This window comes from Lissotriton helveticus, chromosome 7 (genome assembly GCF_964261635.1).
Source record: "Lissotriton helveticus chromosome 7, aLisHel1.1, whole genome shotgun sequence".
In the NCBI taxonomy this organism is placed as follows: Eukaryota; Metazoa; Chordata; class Amphibia; order Caudata; family Salamandridae; genus Lissotriton; species Lissotriton helveticus.
In genome coordinates, this window is record NC_136068.1 from 20,453,138 (window position 1) to 20,475,611 (window position 22,474).

Below are 22,474 nucleotides of genomic sequence, written 5' to 3' on the forward strand. Positions count from 1 at the left end.
GGGAAACTGGATGTTTCCATCTGGCCAACGATTCCGACCTTGAAAGCAGAGTTCAATAAGATGAGTGGCATAAGAGCTCTATTGTCCCAGAAAGAAGTTGCCCTCACATCTGCTCGTGAGACATTCGTCCTTCACGTGGCAAACACCCGCACAGAGGTGCATGCTTTATTAAATACTGATTTGCCCTTGCATTTCTGTGAAATATTTCACACAATCTTTAACGCGTCCTCCACCACGGGCCTGGCACACTTTTTTAAAGTAGTAAGCTGGGGCCTTGTAACTTCCTTTCAAGCTATTTTTGGCATCATACCTGCGACATGGCATTCCATTTTTTCCAGCCTGTTTGGTGGATTTCCCTTAATGCTAGCCCTGGTCGCAGGCGTTTTGCTCCTATTTTGTTTATTCAAAAATGGATGTCCTTCCTGTGCTATACGAAGAGGTGTCGCGGCTGACAATGCTTCGGTATAAGATGCTTGAGTGTTATGGAGCGCTGCCTCTAGCTACATTGAGTGCAGCTTATGAATTATCCTTTCGATTTTCCTACTTCACATGTGTCCAGCCGGTGTTTCATTGCCTGAGTTGCGATTTCGACTGGGCCCTGGATTTGTGTCTCTGCAATACGGTGTCTCCCGGTGTGGATTATGATCAGCTCATGAGCCCCTTAGTTGCTCATGACCTGCTTTGTTCTGGCGGAGGGATTATGGCCTTTGCAGCGGCGCATGGAGTCCTGGGTCGTTGGAATGTCTTCGCAGCGGCGCAAGATTTCTTGGCACACAGCTTCATTGAAAACCCACCGAGTTGTCCTCTGATGGTGCTAGAGGCTCCGCTGATTGAGGAACAAGTATGTTATTTCCCTTTGTTGTATTGGATGGCTGAAATATTCCTGGATGAGAACAGTGACTTCCTGTTGGAGGCTGTTGCTGCATATGTCGCTTATTCTTTAATGGATTGAGATGTGTCATCGCTTATCTCTCCTCCATGACTGTGTTCTCAAGTTGGATATCAAGTTGGATATCGGATGTTATTTTTTTCCGAGAATTATGATATTTTTTCTGCCCAGGCCTATTGGCTTTACAATATAATTGTTCGAATATTGGATACTTTCTGGTTTTTCTGTACTATTTTTCTCACTAGTGCAAATTTAGGACAGATTCTGACTGTCGTTCTTGAACTCTCCTTTCCGAAATTTGCCCCATATCTTATCTTATCTTATCCGTACTGAGATGAAGGGAGGGTGTCATGGTGATGGCCTTTGCCTTTATACTGTGTTAAGTTAGCATGAGCTTGTTGGAAGTTTAAACACAATTTTCTCCTTTCTGTTGCTTTTGCACACGGCACATGATATTATAAATGTTTAGAGTTTAGCAGAATATTTTGCTTCACACAAGAATAATATGTTTTTCCTATAGTATCAGTCTGGCTTGGTAAGCTATGTCTGAACAGTGAGTGCCGAGGCCCTCAAGGTTACTTCAACACAGTAGTTGTTATTCGGTCTGATCAGCGCACGTCCTAGACATAACACATATGCAGCTGTGGGTACCTCGAGTTTTCAGCGCGTTTTAATATTGCACTGCGCAGAGCATGCACACACAGTTTGACGAACCTTCGCATGCAGAGAGCTGGTGTAGAATATGATGTGATCTCATTCTACTAGAACCTAAGGTATGGGGCCGCCCTTGTAAACCCAGGAGACCTTCTATAGATATAATATAATATACTAGCAAGGGAGGGTAAGATTTAGTTGCTATTTAGCATTCTTCCCTTCAGCATTTTAACATGCTTTCTCCCTTTGTATTTTATGGAATTGTAACTATGCTGATAACCTTGTTTCTTATAATATGTTTGCTTGTATTAGCTAAGATACTGTACTTGAGAACACAGCAGTAGAAATAAATATTTCAAACTTGCACGTGTCCTCATTCACTCCTTGTTTTGGACTGATTAGTAAGTATAACGAAAGAGTGTTTATGTGTTCCACGTTTCCTGAGGTGCACTAAGTTCATGTTCTGGGTTGTCTAATTATTGGGGATTTGTAAGAACCAATAAGACACTGATTGCTAGTCTGGTAGGGGATTTTGGGTACTAAGGTGAGTTTTTGGCACACCCTAACTCACCAAGGTTCCAAATCTTTGAGCACAGTTCTGTGTAGAAGCAGGATCCCTGCGACAATTCCATTGTTCACTTTAGTGCAAGGATCTACAACCATTTATATACAGAGAGCTACGTATGTTCTATAAAAATCACCCCGATCTGTGGACACAAATGATCAGTGTTACAATAGTAACCTTAGTTATCACACAAGATTCCATAACAAGCAGTATTACACGCAGTGACAAACTCGATGCATCATGCAAGGTTGCCAGCTGTAATGTAAATCTAGCTTCCTTAGTTTTAATGGTGGATTTCTCTTCATGTGATAGCAGTTGCATACACATTATTCTGTGGCAACTATGAAAGAACATAAGGGTACCCTGCGCTCAATGAATGTATGTGTGTGTGTATATATATATATATATATATATATATATATATATATATAAATATATATATATAGATATATATATTCACTGAAAAAAACATAGGTTATAGACCATATATAGTTAGGAATTAGCATTTACAAAACCTTATTTTACTCACACAAAACCATTGAAATTCGCATATATAGTTAGTTGCACTAACTATATATCGCGCACCCGCAATCCACTGCTGATCATGTCACATATTACATCATTCATGACATGGTCAGTGACATCACTGATGACATCACTGATGACATCTCAAATGACATCACTGATGACATCTCAAATGACATCACTGATGACATCACTGATGACATCTCAAATGACATCACTGATGACATCACTGATGACATCTCATTTGACATTACTGATCACATCACTGATGACATCATTCATGTGATAATACGATGAACCTCTTCAGACTCTAATATAACCTTAGATACACTCAGTGTAAACAGACACTCACAGACTGTCACTCATCCATGGAGTTACTCACACACCTAGTCAGTCATGCAAAGAATCAATCACACCTCCATTTCCTCAACTATACAGTTATACACACCTTACTTATTCAAACATATACTAACACATATTTACTCTCTTATACAATCCCTGGTACAAGTTCACAATGATCCATACAGCCACTCACACATTCACTGGCTCTTATGCACAGTTATTTATATATGTCAACTCTCACATGTACTGTGTTTTACATATGTACTTACTTTGACATGTAGCACTGAGATATCCATTCACTCACCAATACACTCATGCACACAGTCAACCGCCCATACAGCTGTTTCCACATGCACTTTTGAACCCATACATCTAGTGAATCAACTGCTCACACATCTATGCACAGAGTCATACACCTCCCAGCCACCCACACACACACTCAGTCTCCCATACAAATACTTGGGCAACCAATCAATAACCCATATAGTTACTCATATAGCTACTGATCAACACATGCAGCAGTTTACAGAACAACAGACATAATGATGCACAAATTAAGACAGTTTAGTCACTAACCCATGCACTCAGTGAGACACATTTAATCACTCACTCATACAGTCAGTCATGCACCTACTAAATCCTTCATCCAGACACTTATACATCCACTCATTCTTCAATATGTAAGACATATTTTAACTTTACAGAAACATACAGTCACTGGATGTTGTCATCAGGGATGTCATCAGTGATGTCATTTGAGATGTCATCAGTGATGTCATCAGTGATGTCACTGACCATGTCATGAATGATGTAATATGTGACATGATCAGCAGTGGATTGCGGGTGCGCGATATATAGTTAGTGCAACTAACTATATATGCAAATTTCAATGGTTTTGTGTGAGTAAAATAAGGTTTTGTAAATGCTAATTCCTAACTATATATGGTCTATAACCTATGTTTTTTTCAGTGAATTTTCAAGGTTTTGTAAATGCTAATTCCTAACTACATATGGTCTATAACCTATGGTTTTTTCAGTGAATTTCAATGGTTTTTTAATAGCAAATATCAAAAGCTGTAAAATGTATTCTTCTTTTAAAGGAAAAATATACTTTATATGTATTTAATATAATTTTTTTTATGTATATACATTTTTTGAGGGAACGAATTTATCAACTATCATGCTGAAGAAGAGTGTGGGGAAAAAAAACCAAAGAGGAGGACTAAGAGGAAAGAACAATCAGTTCAAAAATACAATTGCTTTAAAGCATGAAGTGCTTTTCCACACATTTACATTCAAATAACCCATATTGGAACATACAAAATATCTACAGAGAAGGTGTACATTGAATTTTAGACTCTTCATTGGTACCTACATGTTGGTACTTACATCACCCACACAACACAACAGCTCTATTCAGAGCTACCCTACCTCAAAGCACTCTAAAATATTATTTTACTATTTCCCTTGGTTTTCCCCTTGTTACGCTTTCCGGAACGCTACCCGGTGCACGGACCGGGCGCTAACCGTGCGAAATTTTTTTTTTGTTACATATATGGGCCTCCTCAGCCACCCCCAGAAAACCTAGGGGGTCAGGATATGTCTCCCGTGCCCCCTTATACCCATTCCCAACATTGTTTATCCTCCATCTTGTGACTAAGTTCGTCCGAAACACAAGATGGCGGACTCCCGTTACGCTACCGGTGAGCTACCGGGTAGCGTACCGGGTAGCGCTTCCACAGCGAAAAATCGAAAAAAAATGTATTTTATTTTTTTGCCCCGCGGGGCCCTTTAATAGCCCCCACATCAATCCTAGGGGGTCAGGAGGGGTCTACCTTGCCCCTTTCATTTATTTCCCCCTTCGTTTATTTCCACCTCTTGTCTCTCGATCCTACCGAGAGACAAGATGGCGGCCGCTCCGGACTCTTTAGAATGTTGAGAGTCACCGGAGAGCAAATCCGCTTCTCCTCGCGAAGTTCCGTTACGCGTCTGGTACGCGAACCGGGGCGCTAACCGGGACGCTGTCACAGATATATATATTTTTTTTGAACGTTAATTTCTCAAAATCCACTGGAGCACATATCTTGAGACCTAGCAAAGGCACATCGGGCAAACAGTCTCTACAATTTTGCCAAGTTTCATAGAAATCCATTCAGCCGTTCGAGCTAAAAGTGAGTCCAACCGCCCTATGGAAAACTCAATGTTAAAAACACGTTTCGGGACCCCCTTTTTTCTCGGACCCCGCTTGACGAAACCCCCCAAACTTTCAGGGGACGCTCAGAAACAAAATGTGCCATTTTCCTGAAAATTTCAGCCAATTCCGTCCATCAACGCCAAAGTTATTCAACATAGAATTTTCAGAAATCCCTATTCAAAAAAATCCTAACTATATATACCTACTGGCGACCGCCAGTAGGTAATATATATATATATATGTATATATATATATATATATTACCTACTGGCGGTCGCCAGTAGGTATATATAGTTAGGATTTTTTCCTATGGGATTTTTCAAAATTCTATGTTGAATAACTTTGGCGTTGATGGACGGAATTGGCTGAAATTTTCCTGAAAATGGCACATTTACTCTCCGGTCCTTCCCTGAAAGTTTGGGGGGGATTTGTCAAGCGCGGGCCGAAATAAAAGGGGGGTCCCAAAACATGTTTTCCCCATGCAATTTTCCATAGGGCGGTTGGACTCACTTTTAGCCCGAACGGCTGAATGGATTTCCACCAAACTTGGCAACATTGTAGAGACTGGTACCCCGATGTGCCTTTGCTATGTCTCAAGATATATGCTCCAGTGGTTTTTACGAAAATTTACTTTGAAAAAATATATATTGGGCTACATTGGGCTATATATATGTTGGAGCCCAAATGTAGCCCAATGTAGCCCAATGTAGCCCAATGTAGCCCAAAGATGGCCACCAGAGACTTAAAATATACTGTGCAACTTTTTTATGTTACATAGTAATTTTGCTCATAGTTACTTCCTATCTCCCACTATATTACCTCCAATGTGTATTTAACATCTCTTTATCATCTCCTGCCTCCATGTTGTTTATGCTTTCCTGACAGACTATGGTATGAATTCCATATACCACAATAACTTCTGTAACAACATTCAAGATATCTACAAAGGAGACGGGTTTTAGTAGGGAAAATGAATTCTTGTAAATAGGATCTGTGCTCGGTTAATAAAATATTAATTAAAAAACGATTTTAGGGCAAATTAATGGCTTTCAGTAGTGAAAATGAATGCTTGTACATAGGACCTGTGTTCTGTTCCTAAAATGATAATTGAAAAACGATTTTAGTGCAAATCAATGGGTTTCAGTAGTGAAAATTGACAGATTCTTTAACATTCACATGACCCGACGCGCTTACGCTACTACGCTAACAGTCTTACTTATGACAAACGTATGGCACACCTGAAGTCATCTTGATTAGAATAAAGTGGTAACACTTAATACATTTAATTTGAAAAGGAACAAAATGAGGGGTTTCATTTTGCCATAGAAATTTTATATATATAAATATATATATTACCTACTGGCGGTCGCCAGTAGGTATATATAGTTAGGATTTTTTCCTATGGGATTTTTCAAAATTCTATGTTGAATAACTTTGGCGTTGATGGACGGAATTGGCTGAAATTTTCCTGAAAATGGCACATTTACTCTCCGGTCCTTCCCCGAAAGTTTGGGGGGATTCGTCAAGCGGGGGCCAAGATAAAAGGGGGTCCCAAAACGTGTTTTCCCCATGCAATTTTCCATAGGGCGGTTGGACTCACTTTTAGCCCGAACAGCTGAATGGATTTCCACCAAACTTGGCAAAATTGTAGGGACTGTTAGCCCGATGTGCCTTTGCTAGGTCTCAAGATATGTGGTCCAGTGGATTTTGAGAAATTAAGGTTAAAAAAAATTTATATATCTGTGACAGCGCTCCGGTGCGCGCACCGGAGCGCCTTACGGAACTTCGCGAGGAGAAGCGGATTGGATCTCCGGTGTCTGACAACATTCCAAACAGTTCGGAGCGGCCGCCATCTTGTGTCTCGGTAGGATAGAGACACAAGAGGTGGAAAAAACAAAGTGCGAAATGACCAAAAGGGAGCAGGGTAGATCCCCCCTGACCCCCTAGGTTTGATGTGGGGGCTATTAAAAGGCCCCGCGGGGCAAAAAAAAAGAAAAAAAAATGTTTGCGTTTTTTCGCGGGAGTCGCGCTTCCCGATGCGCGCACCGGGAAGCTTACCGGCAGCGTAACGGGAGTCCGCCATCTTGTGTTTCGGTCGAATTTAGACAGAAGATGGAGGATAAACAATGTTGGGAATGGGCTAAAGGGGGCACGGTAGACATATCATGACCCCCTAGTTTATCTGAGGGTGTATTTTTTTAGGGAAGAAACAAAAAACTGTGAATTAACAGTGGCTCAACAGGAGCAAAAATAAAATAAAAAAAGCTACTGCTTTCTTTTCTTGCTGCAGTGGTGGTTGTCTACAGCATCATTAAGAAGGGAAATACTTAGTTGCCCGTAGCAGACGGTCTTTCCACAATAAATGCAGACCATCTTTAATCCACCAAATTTATTTTGTATGTTTGGCACCATTTGGCGCCCTTCTGGTGCTGCAACCGTAATTTCACCTGTGGAGGTGCTGGCCTGAGGATCTCTGTTCTTTTGAATCATGTCCCGTACCTCAGCCTGTGCCAAATTGTTAGGATGCCACCTCTCCATGTGGCGGATCATTGTATAATTCCCGAAGAAATACTTTTTGTTGGGGTTGCCCCTGGAGAGGACTTTGTCACAAATTAAACAGGTGACATGTGGGGCATTCACTTTTTTTTGCCCAGCAGGGATGGAGAAGTACTCCCATATAAAATGCACTTTTACATGCCTTTCCCTAGGTTCTTCCGTCAAGAATCTCCTACGCTGTTCCTCCTCATCATCTTCTTCCTCCACTTCTTCAACTCCTGGAAGGATCTGGGGTGGTGGACCTTCCTTTCTGGGTGGTGGTGGTGGTGGTGGGGGTACACCAGCTGCAGCTACTACTGAAGCCATTTATCTGCTCACAAATAGCTCTTGCTCTCTCAAAGAAGAAAGTAAGAATGAGGAAAAAAGGAGGGGGCTTTCATCATTTGGAGAAAAAAAAAGTTGAGAACCAATGAAAAGTGTTATTTTCAGGTCACATGTCCCGACGCGCTTACGTTACGCGCTCCGGCACGCTTACGTTACGCGCTCCGGGTCACGCCACGGAGCGCTTCCGGGTGCGTTTACTCAGCGCGCCGAAAGAACGCATCACGCGGTTACGCGATACGTCACGCTTACGCGGCGCGTCACGATGTTGTTTTCGTTCACGGCAATTGCGCTGACGGGGCACTTACCTTAACGCGCACCGGGGCGCTGAACAGAGTTGCGCTTACCGGTGCACTGCCCGGTGCGCGTAACAGGAGCGCTCCGGGGCAAAATTTAAAAAAAAAAAAAAATTAAATTAAACATAAAATTTTTTTATTAAATAAATATAAAATACATTATTCATTTTAATGAAGTATCTATTTTACAGCTATTGATATTTGCTATTAAAAAACCATTGAAATTCACAGAAAAAACCATAGGTTTGAGACCATATATAGTTAGGTATTTGCATTTACAAAACCTTGAAAATTCAATGAAAAAACCATAGGTTTGAGACCATATATAGTTAGGTGAATATTTTAATCATACAAAACCAATGAAATTCCATATATAGTTAGTTGCACTAACTATATATTTCGCGCACCCGCAATCCACTGCTGATGATGTCACATATTACATCATTCATGACATGGTCAGTGACATCACTGATGACATCACTGATGACATCTCAAATGACATCACTGATGACATCACTGATGACATCATCCAGTGACTGTGTGTTTCTGTAAAGTTTAAATATGTTTTACATATTGAAGAATAAGTGGACGTATAAGTGTCTGGATGAAGGATTTAGTAGGTGCGTGACTGACTGTATGAGTGAGTGAATAAATGTGTCTTACTAAATGCATGGGTTAGTGACTAAACTGTCTGAATGTGTGCATCAGTATGTCTGTTGTGGTGTAAACTGCTGCATGTGTTGATCATTAGCTATACGAGAGGCTATATGTGTTATTGATTGGTTGCTCAAGTATTTGTATGGGAGATTGAGTGTGTGTGGGGGTGGCTGGGAGGTGTGTGACTGTGCATAGATGTGTGAGCAGTTGATTCACTAGGTGTATGAGTTCAAGAGTGCATGTGGAAACAGCTACATGGGCGGTTGACTGTGTGCATGAGTGTATTGATGAGTGAATGGATATCTGAATGTAAAACACAGTACATGTGAGAGTTGGCATATATAAATAACTGTGCATGAGAGCCAGTGAATGTGTGAGTGGCTGTATGGATCATTGGGAACTTGTATCAGGGATTGTAGAAGAGAGTAAATATGTGTTAGTATATGTTTGAATAAGTAAGGTGTGTATAATTGTATAGTTGAGGAAATGTTGGTGAGATTGTTTCTTTGCATGACTGACTAGGTGTGTGAGTAACTCCATGGATGAGTGACAGTGTGTGAGTGTCTGTATACACTGAGTGTATCTAAGGTTATATTAGAGTCTGAAGAGGTTAATCGTATTAGCACAAGAATGATGTCATCAGTGATGTGATCAATGATGTCAAATGAGATGTCATCAGTGATGTCATCAGTGATGTCATTTGAGATGTCATCAGTGATGTCATCAGTGATGTCACTGACCATGTCATGAATGATGTAATATGTGACATCATCAGCAGTGGATTGCGGGTGCGCGAAATATATAGTTAGTGCAACTAATTATATATGGAATTTCATTGGTTTTGTATGATTAAAATATTCACCTAACTATATATGGTCTCAAACCTATGGTTTTTTCATTGAATATATATTACCTACTGGCGGTCGCCAGTAGGTATATATAGTTAGGATTTTTTCCCTATGGGTTTTTTGAAAATTCTATGTCTAATAACTTTGGCGTTTGTGGACGGAATTGGCTGAAATTTTCAGGAAAATGGCACATTTTGTTTCTGAGCATCCCTTGAAAATTTGGGGGGGGTTCGTCAAGGGGGGGCCGAGAAAAAAGGGGGGTCCCAAAACGTGTTTTTAACATTGAGTTTTCCATAGGGCGGTTGGCCTCACTTTTAGCCCGAACGGCTGAATGGATTTGCACGAAACTTGGCAAAATTGTAGGGACTGGTAGCCCGATGTGCCTTTTGTAGGTCTCAATATATGTGCTCCAGTGGATTTTGAGAAATTAACGTTTAAAAAAAGATATATATCTGTAACAGCGGACCTGGCAGCGTCCCAGGACGCGTACTTTACGCGCAACGGAGCTTTGTGAAGCGAAGCTGATTGGTTCTCCGGCGTCTGTCAACATTCCAAACAGTCCGTAGCGGCCGCCATCTTGTCTCTCGGTAGGATCGAGAGACAAGAGGAGGCCAAAGCGAAGGGGCAAATGACCATAAGGGGGCATAGTACATTGTCGCTCACCCCCTAGGTTTGATGTGGAGGTTTTAAAAGGGCCCCGCGGGGCAAAAAAAAATAAAAATAATAATAATCGAACAGCTGAATGGATTTGCACGAAACTTGGCAAAATTGTAGGGACTGGTAGCCCGATGTGCCTTTGCTAGATCTCAATATATGTGCTCCAGTGGATTTTGAGAAATTAACGTTCAAAAAAAGATATATATCTGTAACAGCGCACCGCTTCGCGTACTTTTCGCGTTACGGAGCTTTGCGAAGCGAAGCTGATTGGCTCTCCGGTGTCTGTAAACATTCCAAACAGTCCGTAGCGGCCGCCATCTTGTCTCTCGGTAGGATCGAACAGCTGAATGGATTTGCACGAAACTTGGCAAAATTGTAGGGACTGGTAGCCCGATGTGCCTTTGCTAGGTCTCAATATATGTGCTTCAGTGCATTTTGAGAAATTAACGTTCAGAAACAAGATATATATCTGTAACAGCGCTCCGCTTCGCGGAGATAAAATTATATGTGTATTACCTAGCTGTTGCTAACACCAGTTAGCGACGGCTAGTAGAAGATAGCGACCATCTTGGGCCCCACTTTGCATGTGAGTGATATTTATCACTAATGACATGCAAAGTGGGCATGCCAAGATGTTAGCGACTGGAAACAGTCGCTAACATCGCTATCTCCTATTATCAACTTTTGGAAATATTCGAGATAAGCGCGAATATCTCCAAAAGCTACCACCTGCCCTGAGCAGTTCTTAGCCATGTTATCCAATGGGAGGTGGATAACATGGCTAAGAGCATTAGCTCGGTAATGCATGAATATCGCTGAGTTTTCAGCGATATTAATGCATTGCGGTCGTTTTTTATCGTATTTCCGATAAACCTTGATAATAGCAAGGTTTATCTGCGATAATTTCTGACGGTAAAAAAATCGTTGCTAAGCATCGTTAGGGATAAATATCGCTTAACTTTGGTAATATGCCCCAACGTCTGTTAACGTTCGATTCGAAGGAAATCAGGAAGTGTTGAAAAACATTGTCTGCGCCATCTTGTCTTTTTTCAAATGCCACACTTTTGTCGTGCACGGCAGCCATTTTAGATGCCTTGACCAGACCCACTCTGTGCACGCTGTCGATCCTTAGCATGGCTCCCCACCCTCGCAAGCATCTCCCCCAGGCAGTGGTCACCCCCGCTCTCTGTCTTATGCATGGGTAATAAACCTCCCCCCATCTGCGCTGCTCTTCCCTGAGAATCACACCCTGTGCCCGCCCGACACCTCCCTTTCGCCCTATTCACTACCGCACCCTCTGATACTCCTTTTCCTCTGTGTCCGATTGTCCAGGCTGGTCCTAGGGTATCAGCTAGCCCTGCAGATGTAGTTTATGGCCACAGCTGTAAAGAATCACCCCTCTTCAAAGGAGTTATAGTAGATCAAGGCCCACACTCGATGAGATCCGTCACAGCAGAAGCGTTGCTATTATCTGAAAACCATCCTGTATTGTGATTGGGGAGGGGACCGAGCCTGAAGCGGAAGATTCCAGGGATGACTCTTTGTACATCAAAGTTTTTACAATTATGTGTCACATTAAAAATATATAGCACTCCGACAAAGTAGTAAGATTATAAAACTTTAAGAATTTATAAATATATACAAGAAAACAAAAATAGTAATAACATATAAACATTTTTAGGGAAAAACAACGAAGTAGCGGTCGGCTGTGCGAATAGTCCCAACGCAGCACAACGTCCAGATTTCCGGCGTGGGGCGTCGCGGGGGGTGGGTCATCAGTAGCAAACTGTTGTGCGAATAGTTCCAAGGCAGCAGAACGCGCTGAAATCTAGATGACACTAAAGTGATGTCTAGTAAGTTGCCACCCAGCAAATAACGGCATGGGGCGTCGCGGGGGGTGGGTCATCAGTAGCAAACTGTTGCGCGAATAGTTCCAAGGCAGCAGAACGATGGCACCAAGGTGATGTCCAGTAAGTTGCCGCACTGGTTTTGGTATCCTACAATGCTGCTCCGAATAACGGCGCGGGCGCCCCGGGGGAGGCGGTGAACGGGCCTGTCCAGGTGGAGTGTCATCTGTTGTAGTGGGGCGCCCCTTTACCGTTTCAGTTGCCATTCCGTCCGTTTTTGGTCCACTGTGTCAAAAGCCGCAATTCAGCTGAGTTGCGCCCACTCTTGCGGTGCAGCGATAGGCGGCTGTCACAGGACTCTCAAAATGGCGGCAGGCTGTTTCCTTTTTGGGCCTGGTCCACTGAAATGGCCCTGGGACACCTTGGAAATCGGACGCTTGTCTGCTAGGTCTTCGACCCCATTCTCGAAAGCGTCCCCTCCGCCTTGAGAATTCATCAAAAGTTTTGGGGGCTCCGACTCCTGCAGGCTTCTGGTGGGGAGCGGCTGCCATGATTGCTCGCGGAATGACCACGACTGAGCTACGAGATGGTGGTGCTCTCATGCTGACGCCAGCTTCAGTCTGAAACATCCAGAAACAAGGTGGGGCTTTCATCGTTTGGGAAAAAAAAAAGTTTTCATCCAATGAAAAGTGTTGTTTTTAGGTCACATGATCAAGCCTTCCATCATTAGGAAACCAAAAGTAAAATGAACCAATGAAAAGTTTTATAAACAAGTCACATGACCTGTTATGCGGCATAGGGTGTAAAATGCGGAGAAAATACGTTGGCACGTGAGGCGGCGTCAGTAGCGGACCGATGTGCGAATAGGCCGAAGGCAACACAACGCGCCAAGATCCGGATGGCACCGAGGTGGTGTCCAGCAAGTTGCAGCACTGGTGTGGCCATCCTACAATGCTGAAAGTCGGCGTGGGGCGCCCCGTTGGCACGTGAGGCGGCGTCAGTAGCGGACCGATGTGCGAATAGGCCGAAGGCAACACAACGCGCCAAGATCCGGATGGCACCGAGGTGGTGTCCAGCAAGTTGCAGCACTGGTGTGGCCATCCTACAATGCTGAAAGTCGGCGTGGGGCGCCCCGTTGGCACGTGAGGCGGCGTCAGTAGCGGACCGATGTGCGAATAGGCCGAAGGCAACACAATGCGCCAAGATCCGGATGGCACCGAGGTGGTGTCCAGCAAGTTGCAGCACTGGTGTGGCCATCCTACAATGCTGAAAGTCGGCGTGGGGCGCCCCGTTGGCCTGTGAGTTTGCGTCAGTAGCGGACCGATGTGCGAATAGGCCGAAGGCAGCACAACGCGCCAAGATCCGGATGGCACCGAGGTGGTGTCTAGTAAGTTGCCGCACTGGTGTGGCCATCCAACAATGCTGAAAGTCGGCGTGGGGCGCCCCGTTGACCTGTGAGTTTGCGTCAGTAGCGGACCGATGTGCGAATAGGCCGAAGGCAGCACAACGCGCCAAGATCCGGATGGCACCGAGGTGGTGTCTAGTAAGTTGCCGCACTGGTGTGGCCATCCAACAATGCTGAAAGTCGGCGTGGGGCGCCCCGTTGGCCTGTGAGTTTGCGTCAGTAGCGGACCGATGTGCGAATAGGCCGAAGGCAGCACAACGCGCCAAGATCCGGATGGCACCGAGGTGGTGTCTAGTAAGTTGCCGCACTGGTGTGGCCATCCTACAATGTTGAAAGTCGGCGTGGGGCGCCCCGTTGGCCTGTGAGATGGCGTCAGTAGCGGACCGATGTGCGAATGGGGCCAAAGGCAGCGCAACAATATTTTCTGAATAGAAGACACCACAAGGCGCTGAGATGCCAAGATCCGGATGGCACCGAGGTGGTGTCTAGTAAGTTGTCGCACTTCTGTGGCCATCCTACAATGTTGAAAGTCGGCGTGGGGCGCCCCGTTGGCCTGTGAGATGGCGTCAGTAGCGGACCGATGTGCGAATGGGGCCAAAGGCAGCGCAACAATATTTTCTGATTTGAAGACACCACAAGGCGCTGAGATGCCAAGATCCGGATGGCACCGAGGTGGTGTCTAGCAAGTTGTGGCACTGGTGTGGCCATCGTACAATGGTAAAAGTCGGCGTGGGGCGCCCTGTTGGCCTGTGAGATGGTGTCAGTAGCGGACTGATGTGTGAATGGGGCCAAAGGCAGCGCAACAATATTTTCTACAATATTTTCGGAGTAGAAGACACCACAAGGCGCTGAGATGCCAAGATCCGGATGGCACCGAGGTGATGTCTAAGTTGCGGACCGATGTGCGAATGGGGCCAAAGGTAGCGTAACAAGATTTTCTGTATGGAAGATACCACTAGGCGTTGAGATGCCAAGATCCGGATGGCACCGAGGTGGTGTCTAGCAAGTTGTGGCACTGGTGTGGCCATCGTACAATGGTAAAAGTCGGCGTGGGGCGCCCTGTTGGCCTGTGAGATGGTGTCAGTAGCGGACTGATGTGTGAATGGGGCCAAAGGCAGCGCAACAATATTTTCTACAATATTTTCGGAGTAGAAGACACCACAAGGCGCTGAGATGCCAAGATCCGGATGGCACCGAGGTGATGTCTAAGTTGCGGACCGATGTGCGAATGGGGCCAAAGGTAGCGTAACAAGATTTTCTGTATGGAAGATACCACTAGGCGTTGAGATGCCAAGATTCGGATGGCACCGAGGTGATGTCTAGCAAGTTGTGCCACTGGTGTGGCCATCGTACAATGGTAAAAGTCGGCGTGGGGCGCCCTATTGGCCTGTGATATGGTGTCAGTAGCGGACTGATGTGCGAATGGGGCCAAAGGCAGCGCAACAATATTTTCTGACTGACACCACAAGGCGCTGAGATGCCAAGATCCGGATGGCACCGAGGTGATGTCTAAGTTGCGGACTGATGTGCGAATGGGGCCAAAGGCAGCGTAACAATATTTTCTGTATGGAAGATACCACTAGGCGTTGAGATGCCAAGATTCGGATGGCACCGAGGTGATGTCTAGCAAGTTGGTGTGGTCATCCTACAATGCTGAAACTCGGCGTGGGTCACCCCATTAGCCTGTGAGATGGCGTCAGTAGCGGACCGATGTGCGAATAGGCCGAAGGCAGCACAACGCGCCAAGATCCGGATGTCACCGTGGTGGTTTCATAGTTGAGAGGCTCTTCATCTGCAGTGGGGCGCCGAGATCCGGATGGCACCGAGGTGATGTCTAGCAAGTTGCTGTACTGGTGTGGTCATCCTACAATGCTGAAATGTAGTGGGGCGCCCATTTACCGTTTCAGTTGCCATTCAGCTGAGTTTCGGCTGCTCTTGATGCTACAGCGACAGGCAGCTGCAAGAGGACTCTCAAAATGGCGGCCTGTTCTTTGGATTTGGGCCTGGTCCACTAAAATGGCCCTGGGACACCTTAGAACTTGGACGCTCGATTTTTTTTTCCTTTCCTGTACATGCAAAAAAAGGTAAATGCCCGGTACGTTACACGCTTCATCTGCCACGATGAACTCTCCAGAGGAACCGAAAAAAAATATAGTTGTGGTAACTATACCATGCATCGTCATATGGAGAGGTGGCACCAATTAATTATAGTGCTGCATAAAAGAGAGATTTGGAGGAGAACCCCTGACCTGCTAGTACATTCATCAAAGAAGTGGCACTGAGAGCTTCAGAGGCAAGGGAAACGGTCCCAAATATTTAGAAGAACTTTGGAAAGATTAAAATGACATGTTTAGATTGTGGTAAATTAATTTCATGTGGACAGATGAGTGTTACTCTAATAAATACAGCATATGAACATCATCATAGTCGATGGTTGGTAGAGACATTTTGACTATATCCTGGACCTGCCCGTCCTCGCCCAAAATGGCGCCAGAATAAATGGGACTCGTAACTCCTTGTTGTGTACTGGTTGCAGAACCTTGAAATCACGAGATACGTATGCAGTTTTGAAGCACATGGCGGGCGGGGACGAGAATTGATTGAATATTTCGACATCCCTATTGATATTAAGTTCTGATGTGTTATTGATTACTGTACTGTTGAAAGTTCGAATTAACGTCACCCATGGTACTTGCCCGCAAATGTATATCTAGATAATTTTATTGTAACTGGCCCTGTCGTATTTTAATTATAAAATGTACGTCCACCGATTCCGTAACTGTTAGACACCTTAGTTCTTGCAACCTAATGGCCCGCCCGTTACGTTCCTCTACAGTGTAAATGTCTATTCATCATATACGATTACAGTTTGCTCCGTGGCAGGCCCACGTGGTTATAGGCTCGTATTTGTATAATGAAATTTTCACAATAAAGGTTTTTAAAAGAAAACATGGTAGTAGTATATACATTGGTAAAGTTTTTAATAATAGTCACTGTTTTAGAATCATTAAAAGGCAAGTGAAATAAAGCAGACCAATTACATGAAGGGTAAAAGGTATAATACGAAGGAACGCAGTAAAGATAAATGGTCAAGGGCTGTTGTGTTTTCTATTCCTGCAACATAAAGTGATCGATAAGAATCTCATATTCAGGCGTATCGGCGACTAAGACAGCAGGTCGACCCTCTTTTGCTCAACGGCTCCGTCATGGGACGAAGAAACGCTCTTTTTCTCGAAAAAAGAATATATTTTACTTGCAGGACAGTTGTAAAATTTCCGGGAAAGTACATTAGCCTGGAACATTATAACATATATTTAAGAAAAAATAATGTTCGGAAGTAATTAAAAGCGTAATTTTTAGGTGATATGACCAAGGCTTTCATCATTAGAATAAGAAAAGTAAAATGAACCAATGAAAAGTTTTATTAACAAGTCACATGACTTGTTATGCTTACGTTACGCGCTGCGCGCCCCGGATGACTTCCGGATGCGCTAACGCGGCGCGTCATATGACGCATTACGCGACAACGCAGGTCCAGAATATAGTCAAAATGTCTCCACTAACCAGCGGTCGAAACACAACCCCTTTCAGCAGGCTAAATAGTTCTGTTAAATGACAACAGAAGGGACAGGCAACAAGAACCATCAGTCAAAGAGGGGAGGGCTAGTTCTTCTCTACCGGGTTACATTGGGGCGCTACCGGAACTGATCGAATTGGTAGTCTACAGTGTTTCTGGATGTTTCAGACTGAAGCTGGGGTTAGCATGAGAGCAGCACCATTTCGTAGCTCCGTCGTGGCCATTCCGCAACCAATCATGGCAGCCGCTCTTTATCGTTATTTTGGGCGGGGTGGGTGGCGGAGCCGAGCTGTTTTGCAGCCATCATTGTGTGGAGTTCAGTTCATCTCACTAGTTTTGTATTTGTCATGAGGGGTTGTTCCTAATGTTTCTATTTTAGCGAGGTCAAAAAGAGATCCCATTAGTGGCCTACTGATTTTGCTCGATTCCTTTTCTTTTTTTTACACGATTTTTCGTTATCTGCAAAGACTAAACAGAGTATTGCGACTCTGTGTTTGTTTGTAAATAGAGAATGAACCAAAGAGAACTAATTCTAAAATAGTAAATACTTGGATAACAATCAATCAAATGGAGAGAGAAGCAGGCACGACGGATTACAACGGGGGCAAAGGCCTGCGTTAACTACCTTTCACTATCTGCAAAGAGAGAGTACTCCTAATAGAAATGAGGGGGGGGGGGGGGCACCATTCAAAGCAGATCAGTGTGCATAAACACGAAAATGTTTTCACTTACCACGTACTTGACATTCGACAGCTTATGATATTTGCTATTAAAAAACCATTGAAATTCACTGAAAAAACCATAGGTTATAGACCATATATAGTTAGGAATTAGCATTTACAAAACCTTGAAAATTCACTGAAAAAACCATAGGTTATAGACCATATATAGTTAGGAATTAGCATTTAAAAAACCTTATTTTACTCACACAAAACCATTGAAATTCCATATATAGTTAGTTGCACTAACTATATATCGCGCACCCGCAATCCACTGCTGATCATGTCACATATTACATCATTCATGACATGGTCAGTGACATCACTGATGACATCACTGATGACATCTCAAATGACATCACTGATGACATCACTGATGACATCTCATTTGACATCATTCTTGTGCTAATACGATAAACCTCTTCAGACTCTAATATAACCTTAGATACACTCAGTGTATACAGACACTCACACACTGCCACTCATCCATGGAGTTACTCACACACCCAGTCAGTCATGCAAAGAAACAATCTCACCTCCATTTCTTCAACTATATAGTTAAACACACCTTACTTATTGAAACATATACTAACACATATTTACTCTCTTATACAATCCCTGATACAAGTTCACAATGATCGATACAACCACTCACTCATTCAGTGGCTCTCATGCACAGTTATTTATATATGCCAACTCTCACATGTACTGTGTTTTACATATGTACTTACTATGACATGTAGCATTGAGATATCCATTCACTCATCAATACACTCATGCACACAGTCAACTGCCCATGTAGCTGTTTCCACATGCACTCTTGAACTCATACACCTAGTGAATAAACTGCTCACACATCTATGCATAGAGTCACACACCTTCCAGCCACCCCCACACAAACTCAATCTCCCATAGAAATACTTGGGCAACCAATTAATAACACATATAGCCTCTCGTATAGCTAATGATCAACACATGCAGCAGTTTACAGAACAACAGACATAATGATGCACAAATTAAGACAGTTTAGTCACTAACCCATGCATTCAGTGAGACACATTTAATCACTCACTCATACAGTCAGTCACGCACCTACTAAATCCTTCATCCAGACACTTATACATCCACTCATTCTTCAATATGTAAGACATATTTTAACTTTACAGAAACATACAGTCACTGGATGTTGTCATCAGTGATGTCATCAGTGATGTCATTTGAGATGTCATCAGTGATGTTATCAGTGATGTCACTGACCATGTCATGAATGATGTAATATGTGACATGATCAGCAGTGGATTGCGGGTGCGCGATATATAGTTAGTGCAACTAACTATATATGGAATTTCAATGGTTTTGTGTGAGTAAAATAAGGTTTTTTAAATGCTAATTCCTAACTATATATGGTCTATAACCTATGGTTTTTTCAGTGAATATATATATATATAACATTTCTATGGCAAAATGAAACCCCTCATTTTGTTCCTTTGCAAATGAAATGTTTTAAGTGTTAACACTTTATTCCAATCAAGATGACTTCAGGTGTGCCATACTTTTGTCATAAGTAAGACTGTTAGCGCTCTAGTTGTTCTTTAGAACACTCTGGGACATTCTGTCACTGGGCTATAGTTAGGCTACATCTGGCTGATATTTGGGCTACATTTGTTTTTTTTTGTCTCTGGTGGCCATCTTTGGGCTACATTGGGCTACATTGGGCTACATTTGGGCTCTAACATATATATAGCCCAATGTAGCCCAATATATATTTTTCAAAGTTAATTTTCGTAAAAACCACTGGAGCTTATATCTTGAGACATAGCAAAGGCACATCGGGCTACCAGTCCCTACAATTTTGCCAAGTTTTGTGGAAATGTATTTAGCCGTTCGAGCTAAAAGTGAGTCCAACCGCCCTATGGAAAACTCAATGTTAAAAACACGTTTTGGGACCCCCCTTTTTTCTCGGCCCCCGCTTGACGAAACCCCTCCAAACTTTTAGGGGACGCTCAGAAACAAAATGTGCCATTTTCCTGAAAATTTCAGCCAATTCCGTCCATCAACGCCAAAGTTATTCAACATAGAATTTTCAGAAATCCCTATTCAAAAAAATCCTAACTATATATACCTACTGGCGATCGCCAGTAGGTAATATATATATATTGGGCACCCGTTTGCATTGCTGAAATAAAAGCGTTTACAAACCGAGGCCGCGGCACCAGTGTGAATTGATTTTCTGATTACTGGATTGTTTGGATATATATATGTATATATATATATATATATATATATACTAGCAGCCCGTCCCGACGTTGTACGGGTATGAATTGCTGCCGGCCAGTAGTATATTGCTTTGTAGGATTTCGTTTTGATAGCATTTCTTATCTGTGACAGGCCTGTGAAACGCTCCGATTCATAGTGCACTGCTGATGCACTGATGCACTTAAGAGTGTACGTTCAGTAGTGTGTGAACTCGAGTTTCCCTACTTTATTTTTCCTTGCAATATTATATAGCGCGAACTCGACAACAATGCATGAGCACAATTTACATTACTGAAGAACACATTCATTTGTGGTAGTCACGGGGAGACAAAGCGATTTGCCTGGAATCACAGGATGTTGAGCTGATGCCGAGATTCGAACGAAGCGCCCCAGCTCTAAAGTTCGCAATTCTAGAACTTGTGGCGGGAGGTGTGTCTAAAAGTGTATGACGGTGCTGGCCATCAATGAGAGAGACCTGTGCATTTTTCAAATGGGTGGTGAAAAAATATGAGTATGTTGCTGGAGATGTGGGCCGCCGTGCCACCAATGTACTTACCGGGGGAGGGTAAACACAATGATTTTTCAGCAACTTTCTTTTCGCATACCATCACTCCGCATACTTTCATTACGAAAGCACCATGAATCCGCAATGCCATTATAACGCATGGCATTACATTTTATATGCTTTTACCATGCATAAATTTACGACGAAATTCGTTTTAAATGCATGAATGGCAAAAGCATGTTTTTTTAAAAGTTTGGATAAGGTAAGTATGGGTATAGGGGTATATGTTTTGGGGTACTGAGGTATTTGTTTTGGGGTGTTTGGGTATTTTAAGGGTTCAGATATAGTTTTGGGTTATCGGGTACAGGGGTAGATTTAAGGTTTAGGGTTAGGTATGGGTTTTGGGGTACAGGGGTATTTCTAGGGTTCAGGGCTATGTTTGGGTTTTGGGGTATAGGGGTATTTTTAGGGTTCAGGGGTAGGTTTGGGTTTTGAGGTACAGGGGTATTTTAAGGTTTCAGGGCTAGGTTTGGGTTTTGGGGTACAGGGGTATTTTTAGGGTCAGAGCTAGGTTTGGGTTTTGGGGTACAGGGGTATTTTAGGGTTCAGGGGTAGGTTTGGGTTTTGGGGTACAGGGGTATTTTAAGGGTTCAGGGCTAGGTTTGGGTTTTGGGGTACAGGGGTATTTTAGGGTTCAGGGGTAGTTTGGGTTTTGGGGTATAATGGTATTTTTAGGGTTATGGGGTAGGTTTGGGTTTTGGGGTACAGGGGTATTTTAAGGTTTCAGGACTAGGTTTGGGTTTTGGGGTACAGGGGTATTTTTAGGGTCAGGGCTAGGTTTGGGTTTTGGTGTACATGGATATTTTAGGATTCAGGGGTAGGTTTGGGTTTTGGGGTACAGGGGTATTTTTAGGGTCAGGGCTAGGTTTGGGTTTTGGGGTACATGGGTATTTTAGGATTCAGGGGTAGGTTTGGGTTTTGGGGTACAGGGTTATTTTTAGGGTTTGGGCTAGGTTTGGGTTTTGTGGTACAGGGGTATTTTCAGGGTTCAGGGGTAGGTTTGGGTTTTGAGGTACAGGGGTACTTATGGGGTTCAGGGCTAGGTTTGGGTTTTGGGGTACAGGGGTATTTTTTAGGGTTTAGGGATAGGTTTGGGTTTTTGGGTACAGGGTATATTGATAGGGTTAAGATGGGTTAGTGTTTAAGGGTGTTGGGGTATTTTAAAGAGTAAGGGTGGGTTATGATTATGGGGTGCAGGGGTATTTAAAGGGAGCAGGGTGGGATTAACACACAATATGAGACATGGCATGAAGGGCGGAACGTACCACACGCCCCCAGCGTTTGTCACGCCCCAGCACACGCCCCCAACACAACGCAGACACGCCCACAAGGGACTACTTTGCTGGCACGGTTCTTTTACCTTTTAAATGTATATGGTGGGCGTCTGCATAGCCTTTGTCCTTCTGCTGCAACTGCCCTTTCCAACGCTGCATTGGGTGTTGTGATTGGTGCTGTGGTTCCTGAGATTACCCGCCTCAATGGTTTGGGCTCTCTCTTTATTATATTAGTATGGATTCATTACTTGTTCTTTTTAATGCTGTTACATTATTGGTAACTATTTTTCAAGTTTATTGTACTATGATAAGTTGTTTCCACCCCTT

At 43.5% G+C, this 22,474-nt stretch overlaps 1 protein-coding gene across 1 annotated transcript in view; it reads right to left on the minus strand.

Annotated features, from left to right (window-relative positions):
* The window catches only part of LOC144768890 (cell adhesion molecule CEACAM8-like), a 251,593-nt gene that overhangs the window by 177,511 nt on the left and 51,608 nt on the right, over nucleotides 1-22,474 (minus strand). The window lies entirely within an intron of this gene.